The following is a 10221-nucleotide window of genomic DNA, read 5'->3' on the forward strand; positions in this document are numbered from 1 at the left end:
AAAGAGACACAGAAATACAGAACAGACTTTTGAACTCTATGGGAGAAGGTGAGGGTGGGATGTTTCGAAAGAACAGCATGTATACTATCTATGGTGAAACAGATCACCAGCCCAGGTGGGATGCATGAGACAAGTGCTCGGGCCTGGTGCAGTGGGAAGACCCAGAGGAATCGGGTGGAGAGGGAGGTGGGAGGGGGGAGCGGGATGGGGAATCTATGGCTGATTCATATCAATGTATGACAAAACCCACTGAAATGTTGTGAAGTAATTAGCCTCCAACTAATAAAAATTAAAATAAATAAATAAATAAATAAAAGTTAGACTTAAAAAAAAAAATTAAATGGTTTGGAGAGCAGTCACAGTTGAGAGAAAGAGCTGGCTAAGACCAGCTGTGGAGAAATTTGAATAAAACTTGAAGACTGATATATCACTTAGAATAAACACCACAGTCCTTACAACGCTTATTGTGACTTATGAGGCCCTACCTATATTGTTAAATGTTACTCTCTGATTTCATTTTTAATTACCTCCTTGTTCTCACCCCTACAGCTCTGATGGTCTTTTTGTTCTTCAAACTTGCCAAACATGTTTACCTCAGGGCCTTCACACTTAACTAATTCCAATGCCTGGATGCTTTTTCCAAATAGTTACATGGTTAGCTCACTCACTTTCTTCAGGTTTTTGCTTAATAACCACTTTATCAACAAAAACTTCCTTGGTTGGCCTATTTAATGTCTCAACATCTTTCAAGATGTCTCTGATTTATCCTGCTTCTCTGATTTCAATTTTCTCCTTAACATTCATCACTGTATCAAGTACTATATGTGTTTTACTCATTTTCTTTATCATCTACCTCCACACACAAGCATATAGCCAAAGGATAGAGATTTTATCTAAAGGTTTACTACTTTATTCTCAGTACTTAGAACAGTGACTGACATATAATAAAAGCCTGCTAATAATAAATAAATGAAAGACAAGTGTTCTTATTCCTAGGTGTTTCAGTGTCTGTGGATTACCTGGACATTTTATAGAACTTTGGTGTAACTATAGATATAATTGCAGTTTTACTGGGAGAAGGTCCATGACTTTTAGAAGATTAGCAGATTACTTAGAGCAGGCAACCAAAATGCTACTAAGAATTGATCTAAAGAATTTAAAATATTTTTTGAAATGGAGAGGTGAGAGGTCCTGAAACTTTTTAAGAAGGGGAGAACTAAGAGAATGGTACTAAAGGAAGATTAAGCAGACAGAATGATGGATTCAAGTAAGGATAGATTAAAGCAAAGAGACCAGTCAGGAGATTATTGTAGTAAGTAAAACAAGAATTAATGAGGTCTTGAACTGAAAACATGGTTTTGGGGAATGAAAAGAAGTGTTCAGTCTCATTATGTGCAAATACCAGCAGTAATGGCTACTATGTTACAGTGATAACATTGCTGGAATGAAAATCAAGTATCCTAGTAAGAAAAATGTATTCCTTTTAAAAACTAAGCAAAACTTCAAATAGTGAGATGCTATGGGCTGAGACAACCTCACTACATTAAACAGAGAAATCTTTCACCATAAAGCCCCAACCAATTTCAACTTTAATCCTCAAGTCATCTTTTCTCTCTGCCTACTAAGGCCATTGTGAGTGTTTTTGATTGTGAGAAAGATGGTGGGCATTATTTGATCAGTCTCATTACAGGGACTAGAGTAAGAAAAAACAACACATCACTTACCAGTTTTACTCTTTTGATTTAATTAGCCATGAATATATTTAAATATTTTCACTTTCAACTAGATAATTAAAGTAACATTATTTGGAAAGTATCTTAATGGAAATTATTTGAAATGTTTCACTGAATATTGTTCCCTGCAGCAGAGAGAAATAAACACGTAATCTCGAGAAATGACTTCTCACACTAAGTTAATTCTAAGTCCTATGTTTTTTGTGCATTTTGCGTTCTCATCGATAATTTATCTGTGTAATTTTGGTAGAAAATAATACTTTAAATTACGCATTGGTTAAATTCTCATGGAAAAACTCTTTAAGAATATTGATGCTTTCTTTACAAACCTGCAGTACCATGCTAGATACTCAAATTTGAAAACACAATGGTAAAGAATTATTTTCATTTTCTCAAATTGTTCCAAAGGGGCCAGAATACATGGTGAATCATGAGCTAATATAGTGAATAATCAGAAATTGAATAATATAAATGTTAGCTGCTATTTTTTGAGGAATTGTTAGTACTGCAATGCAATTCAGCAACTGGGGAGATGCCCTTCACTCTTGAATTTTTTTGCACATGCTGTGAGTTTGATGCCCTTACTGCTCTGTTCCTAACAGACCCAAAGCAAACGTCCCTTCTCTTCCTTGAACAAATCCTAGATTCTGATCTTGACCTTTAATTTACCAATCTTTATAGTACCATATTTCTTCAGTTTCTGCAATTGGATATGCAACTGGTCCAGTGGGTATATCCCTTATACAGTGTTCATGGATTTTCTTTCATAGGAGGTCCCCATTGCAAAACACATATACTTCCCTTCCTGAATGCCTCTTACTCCGGCCCTTCTTCTCCCCTGTCACTGTACTTCTCTGTCTCAATTAGCTCTTTGCATCCAGGTCCAAACTGTCTTCTCAGCCCTCAGGATTCAAATTTACCTTCTGTGTTGCTGAAGATATGATCATACTACTGACTTTCTAATTTCCCATTACTGACACAGGTTGTGCTTTTTCGTTCTTTTCACCATGCTGCTCTCTCTACCTGCTAAATGTTCTCACTCCTTGTTTTAGTTTCACGGAATCCCTTCTCGTGCCTAAAAAGACTCCTCCTTCATGTATTTTTACTGAACATTCTTTCATCATATAGTAATGGTATGCAATTCCTTGGTTATCTTTTATCTCCAGTGTCTAACAAGGTGATTGGTGCATAATTTGTTTTTACAGTGATAATACTTTCAATCAAATGATGATTCTAATGATGGAAATTTCAGGTTACATAAGTGAAAAAGGAAAGAAATGCCTTTTAAACTGTGCCACATAAGTTTAAGGTGGGCTTAATCACTGCTATTAAACCACTACACTTAGAAACCTTAATCTGCCTTTGGGGCTTCCCCCATGGCTCAGTGGTAAAGAATCTGCCTGTAATGCAGGAGCCTCAGGAGACGTGCGTTTGATCCCTAGGTCAGGAAGATCCCCTGGAGTAAGGCATGGCAACCCACTGCAGTATTCTAGCTTGGAGAAGCCCGTGGACAGAGAGCCTGGTGGGCTACAGTCCATAGATTCACAAAGAATCGGACACAACTTAGCACACACACTTGAAATCTGCCTTTGGCTGTCATTCTCTGGATTCTGGTTCCCATAATAAGGTCATGTGGGCATCTAGAAATGAGAGAAGAGAAAGGGAAAAGTTTTCAAGAAAGAATCAAGGAAACTGCAACTTGGCTTCTAATGACTTCTGGAACTGTAGACAGCTGGGCAGGAAAAGTGCTGGCTCTCAAAGGATATACACAAATGCCAACCATTTAAGTCCTTGCTGTGACTATGCAGTTAAAAAAAAATAAAACAGCAGAAACATAGCCTCTCAAAAAAGAAGAGGTACTTGGCTCCCTCTGTAAGAAAGGAAATTTCAGTAGCCATGACAGATGCATTCATCCAGCTATTGCATTCTAAAACACAAATACTGGATCATCCCAGGAATTCTTGGCTGCCTGTCAAGAGAGTCATCAAATCTCTCTGTCTACTCAAGCTTCCCATTTGAAATGAAGCTTCATGCTAAGAGGAGCCACCTTGTGTATATACATCAAGACACATTGGATTTGAATAGTAGCCCTGATTCAAAACTAGGATTCTTGTGTCTTAAACCTACAAGTACATACTGGGTCCAACTGCGAGAGTTACAGAAAATGTTTTAAGTTTCTGGAATGAATCCCTGGTACCTAAGAACTGATATTGGACTGCATTTCATTTAAAGGGTCAAGTTTCATTAAACAAATGAAATGATAATTGTTATATAATTTGAAATAATGACATTTAAACATTAATGTATATATGTATTATAGATGCTTTTTAACATTTAAACATAGTCTCAGTAATTTTACATAAAACCAAACTAGAAATGTACAATAAATCTACTTTTCAAAAGCAAATTCCATATTACTAGCTCCTTTTTGATTATTATTTTTATCTAAAGTGATATACCTTTAATATAATTTCTATGTCTTATAGTGGAGAAACAATGAAGCCATTTCATTACAGTACTATTGAAAAAATGTTGCTGCATGAACTCCTTATTGTCAAATTCAGACTTAAATGGAAGAAAAGGGAAAACCACTAAACCGTTTCAGTTCAGATCAGTTCAGTTCAGTTGCTCAGTCATGTCCCGACTCTTTGCGACTCCATGAATTGCAGCACGCCAGGCCTCCCTGTCCATCACCAACTCCCAGAGTTTACTCAAACTCACGCCCATCAAGTCGGTGATGCCATCCAGCCATCTCATCCTCTGTCGTCCCCTCCTCCTCCTGCCCCCAATCCCTCCCAGCATCAGGGTCTTTTCCAATGAGTCAACTCTTCCCATGAGGTGGCCAAAGTACTGGAGTTTCAGCTTCAGCATCAGTCCTTCCAATGAACACCCAGGACTGATTTCCTTTAGGATGGACTGGGTGGATCTCCTTGCAGTCCAAGGGACTCTCAAGAGTCTTCTCCAGCACCACAGTTCCAAAGCATCAATTTTTCGGCACTCAGCTTTCTTCACAGTCCAACTCTCACATCCATACATGACCACTGGAAAAACCATAGCTTTGACTAGACGGACCTTTGTTGGCAAAGTAATGTCTCTGCTTTCTAATATGCTGTCTAGGTTGGTCATAACTTTCCTTCCAAGGAGTAAGTGTCTTTTAATTTCATGGCTGCAATCACCATCTGCAGTGATTTTGGAGCCCCAAAAAATAAGTCAGTCACTGTTTCCACTGTCTCCCCATTTATTTCCCATGAGGTGATGGGACCAGATGCCATGATCTTAGTTTTCTGAATGTTAAGCTTTAAGCCAACTTTTTCACTCTCCTCTTTCACTTTCATCAAGAAGCTCTTTAGTTCCTCTTCACTCTCTGCCAAAAGGGTGGTGTCATCTGCATATCTGAGAGTTATTGATATTTCTCCTGGCAATCTTGATTCCAGCTTGTGCTTCTTCCAGCCCAGCATTTCTCATGATGTACTCTGCATATAAGTTAAATAAGCAGGGTGACAATATACAGCCTTGACATACTCCTTTTCCTATTTGGAACCGGTCTGTTGTTCCATGTCCAGTTCTAACTGTTGCTTCCTGACCTGCATACAGGTTTCCCAAGAGGCAGGTCAGGTGGTCTGGTATTCTCATCTCTTTCAGAATTTTCCACAGTTTATTGTGATCCACACAGGAAAAGGCTTTGGCATAGTCAATGAAGCAGAAATAGATGTTTTTCTGGAACTCTCTTGCTTTTCTGATGATCCAGCAGATATCCAGCATACTAAACTGTTTAGGTATGACCTAAATCAAATCCCTTATGATTATACAGTGGAAGAGAGAAATAGATTCAAGGGAGTAGACCTGATAGAATGCCTGAAGAACTATGGATGGAGGTTCATGACATTGTACAGGAGACCGGGATCAAGACCATCACCAAAAAAAAGAAATGCAAAAAAGCAAAATGGAAGTCTGAGGCAGCCTTACAAATAGCTGTGAAAAGAAGAGAAGTGAAAGGCAAAGGAGAGAAAGGAAGATATTCCCATTTGAATGCAGAGTTCCAAAGAATAGCAAGGAGAGATAAGAAAGCCTTCCTCAGTGATCAGTGCAAAGAAATAGAGGAAAACAATAGAATGGGAAAGACTAGAGATCTCGTCAAGAAAATTAGAGATATCAAGGGAACATTTCATGCAAAGACAGGTTTGATAAAGGACAGAAATGGTATGGACCTAACAGAAGCAGAAGATATAAAGAAGATGTGGCAAGAATACACAGAAGAACTAGACAAAAAAGATCTTCATGACCCAGATAACCATGATGGTGTGATCACTCACCTAGAGCCAGACATCTTGGAATGTGAAGTCAAGTGGGTCTTAGGAAGCATCACTATGAACAAAGCTAGTGGAGGTGATGGAATTCCAGCTGAGCTATTTCAAATCCTGAAAGATGATGCTGTGAAAGTGCTGCACTCAATATGCCAGCAAATTTGGAAAATGCAGCAGTGGCCACAGGACTGGAAAATGTCATTTTCATTCCAATCCCAAAGAAAAGCAATGCCAAAGAATGCTCAAACTACCACACAGTTGCACTCATCTCACACGCTGGTAAAGAAATGCTCAAAAATTCTCCAAGCCAGGCTTCAACAACACGTGAACCATGAACTTCCAGATGTTCAAGCTGGATTTGGAAAAGGCAGAGGAACCAGAGATCAAATTGCCAGTATCCGTTGGATCATCATAAAAGCGAGAGAGAAAACAAGCAAGAAAAATATCTACCTCAGCTTTATTGACTGTGCCAAAGCCTTTGTGTGGATCACAATAAACTGTGGAAAATTCTGAAAGAGATGAGAATACCAGACCACCTGATCTGCCTCTTGAGAAATCTGTATGCAGGTCAGGAAGCAACAGTTAGAACTGGACATGGAACAACAGACAGGTTCCAGATAGGGAAAGGAGTATGTCAAGGCTGTATATCATCACGCTGCTTATTTAACTTATATGCAGAGTACATCATGAGAAATGCTGGGCTGGATGAAGCCCAAGCTGGAATCAAGATTGCTGGGAGAAATATCAATAACTCTCAGATATGCAGATGACACCACTCTTATGACAGAAAGTGAAGAAGAACTAAAGAGCCTCTTGATGAAAGTGAAAGAGGAGAGTGAAAAAGTTGGCTTAAAACTCAGCATTCAGAAAACTAAGATCATGGCATCTGGTCCCATCACTTCATGGCAAACAGATGGGGAAACAATGGAAACAGTGTCAGACTTTATCTTTTTGGGCTCCAAAATCATTGCAGATGGTGACTGTAGCCATGTAATTAAAAGATGCTTGCTCTTTGGGAAAAAAGTTATGACCAACCTCGACAGCATATTAAAAAGCCAGAGGAATTACTTTGCCAACAAAGGTCCATCTAGTCAAAGCTATGGTTTTTCCAGTAGTCACGTATGGATGTTAGAGTTGGACTATAAGGAAAGCTGAGTGACAAAGAATTGATGCTTTTGAACTGTGGTGTTGGAGAAGACTCGAGAGTCCCTTGGACTGCAAGGAGATCCAACCAGTCCATCCTAAAGGAGATCAGTCCTGAATATTCATTGGAAGGATTGATGCTATAGCTGAAACTCCAATACTTTGGCCACCTGATGTGAAGAGCTGACTCATTTGAAAAGACCCTGCTATTGGGAAAGACTGAAGGGAGTAGGAGAAGGGATGAAAGAGGATGAGATGGTTGGATGGCATCACTGACACAATGGAGTTGAGTTTGGGTACACTCTGGGAGTTGGTGTTGACAGGAAGGTCTGGTGTCCTGCAGTCCATGGGTTTGCAAAGATTCGGAAATGACTGACTGACTGAACTGAACTGATTTATTCTTCTCCCTGTTGAAAGCTTATTTAACAGTTTTAAGCTTATTAAAAGAAAATAAAATCCTCCTTTCTCAAAACATCTTACAGGTACTGATTAGAAGTAAACTTTACTCATAAAGGGAAGAACGGACTGGTAAAAGCTGGTGGAAACGCTTCACCTGTTGTGTACTCATTTCAACTCAGGTGAATTTTTTAGTAACTAAAAGCAATTTCATTTGACCTTCTCGATGACTTTCTGAGATTGGGTATTGGCAGCTTAAGGTACCTCATAGAGGAACTGGCCATCTTTCAAAAGCACCAACATAATTGGCACTCCTTCCAGTAACCTTTTCAGAGTCACAAGGGTAAGTGAAAACAGAGCAAACCAAACATTCATAATGGTCTTTCTTGGGCAAGGTCAAAGTCTTTTTTTGTTTGATTTTTGTTGTTTTGTTTTATTGTGTGGTTGTTTTTCGTAAGAGGGCACTACACTCGTAATTCTGTCAATCTACAACATTTTTTAAATATGGAGATTAAACAAAGTAAATCCGTCATTACATTTATTTCCTGTAGTAGTAATAATCACTGTAGGAGACACAGAGAAAAATATTTAAGATCAAAATCTGAACACAAAAATGCTCATTCATTAAGTCTTTTCATGGTCAAAACACTACAAATGATATAGCTGTGCTGAATGCAAGAAAAATCAGGGGCATTCTTTTCCTAACTAGTATGAATATCATAGGGCCGACTGTGTCATTCGGTTCCTTCATGATCTGCTAATTACTGGAATACATGACAGTAAATTAATTGGGGATATTTTTGTTTAATCCTTGGCATGGGGAGAGTTGAATTGCTCCTGCTTCTGGCCCAGTGTGTTTCACCATCTGGAAGGTCACAAACCGCCGGAAGTGCCCCCTTTCCTCCCAAATGAAAAACGAAGGATAAATGCTTTTGAACACTACCTTATGCCTGTTTAAACATCAGTTTCCGACTATACACAGTAGCTTATTCTACCCCTCCCCCTTACTCTTTTCACTTCCCTCCCTCCAACTCTCCTGACAAAGGAGAAAGAAAGAAGGAAATCTTGCATGCTCCACATCCTATTATGATCCCCAGTGTGGTGCCATTAGACAGTACCCTTTCTGAGTGCGCCTGATTGGCCAGTATATGGTGCTTTCTGTTGATGCTTTTTAGTCACTCAAGAGTTCGATGTACTTACATGTATATAATTCATCATACGAAGGTCATTTTCTTCACCCTTATTGTTCTGCAATTTAAATAGTTATTCTATGTGAATCTCCATGTAATTAACTGGTTTGGTAGCAATTTCAAGGACTTCAGATAGACAAAGGGAAAACTGAAAAATGCCACATTTGTGAATTGGTTTGCATTCAGAAGCATTACTTGTCATTTCCCTAGACCACCAGATGTCAGCCTAAATTGAAGAATGGAAAAGAAAACCGTGTATCAGAGTGTTAGTGTATAGTGTGCCAGATGGAGTTTTACACAACCCTGCAGGAATAGTTAGCCAGCAGTAGTTAAAATTCAGTGTTAGAAGTAGCGCAAGTGATGCTGCATGCACTGTAGCATTTTTTGATTCTGGAACTTAATTGTACCATAGATCATTGATAGCTTAATTTATAAGGATTGATTTTGTTAATTCAAGCAGTTCAAAAGTCACTGTTAAAGCTTCAGTCCATTTAATTGTATCTGACTTAAGCTTTACTCATGCTCTCAGAAGACAAATGGCTGCATAGAGGTAATACATTTTTATTTTTTCTGCTGTTTATCCATTCATTTCTATGTGTATACTTTCCCGTGATTTACATTTCGATGAGTTGCTCTCAGTTGAACTAAAAAAGTGCAGATGTTAAACTCTTTTGAAAATATGTCACTTTTGATTTCATGACCATGGGAGAACCAACAACCATAAAATGTTAAAGATTTTCCTCTCAATATTACTATCCATTTCAGACTGGAAGATCCCAGGTGTTACTTCTTTGGACCAAATTGTTGTGAGCTAATCTAACAGAGGTGGTCTGCTATATTTATCATTGATACATGCAACATTAAACGTGGAGGGAAATTCCATGAACACATGCATTAGTAAAAGTGGTCAGGAATACCTTTAATTTTAATTATTTTTGACTTTAACATAGGAACATGAGTAATATGACTTCCCAGGTGGCACAGTGGTAAAGAATCTGCCTGCCAATGCAGGAGATGCAACAGACGTGGGTTTGATCCCTGGGTTGGGAAGATCCACTGAAGTTGGAAATGGCAACCCACTCCAGTATTCTTTGCCTGAGAAAGTCTATGGACAGAGGAGCCTGGTGGGCTACAGTCCCTAGGGTTGCAAACAGTCAGATAACTGAGCATACACACACACACACACACACACACACACCACGAGTAATATATTAAATTGAAAAACAGAGGAATTAATTTAAATGATTAAGCCAATTCATGTGTATGTATGTGTGTGTGAGAGAGAAAGAGGTATGTATATTTTACCCAATCTTGCTCAAGCTGGCTCTCATCATTGATGTATCAATGAAATGAGGTTTTTCTCCCTCTGTCTCTTCACCTTCTCCTTGAATTTTTAACCCTGATGTTATTTGAACTCCAGCAGCCAGGTTCTTATCTTTTTTCATCCCACTGAGC

Source organism: Dama dama, chromosome 17 (assembly GCF_033118175.1).
Source record: "Dama dama isolate Ldn47 chromosome 17, ASM3311817v1, whole genome shotgun sequence".
NCBI classification, from domain to species: domain Eukaryota; kingdom Metazoa; phylum Chordata; class Mammalia; order Artiodactyla; family Cervidae; genus Dama; species Dama dama.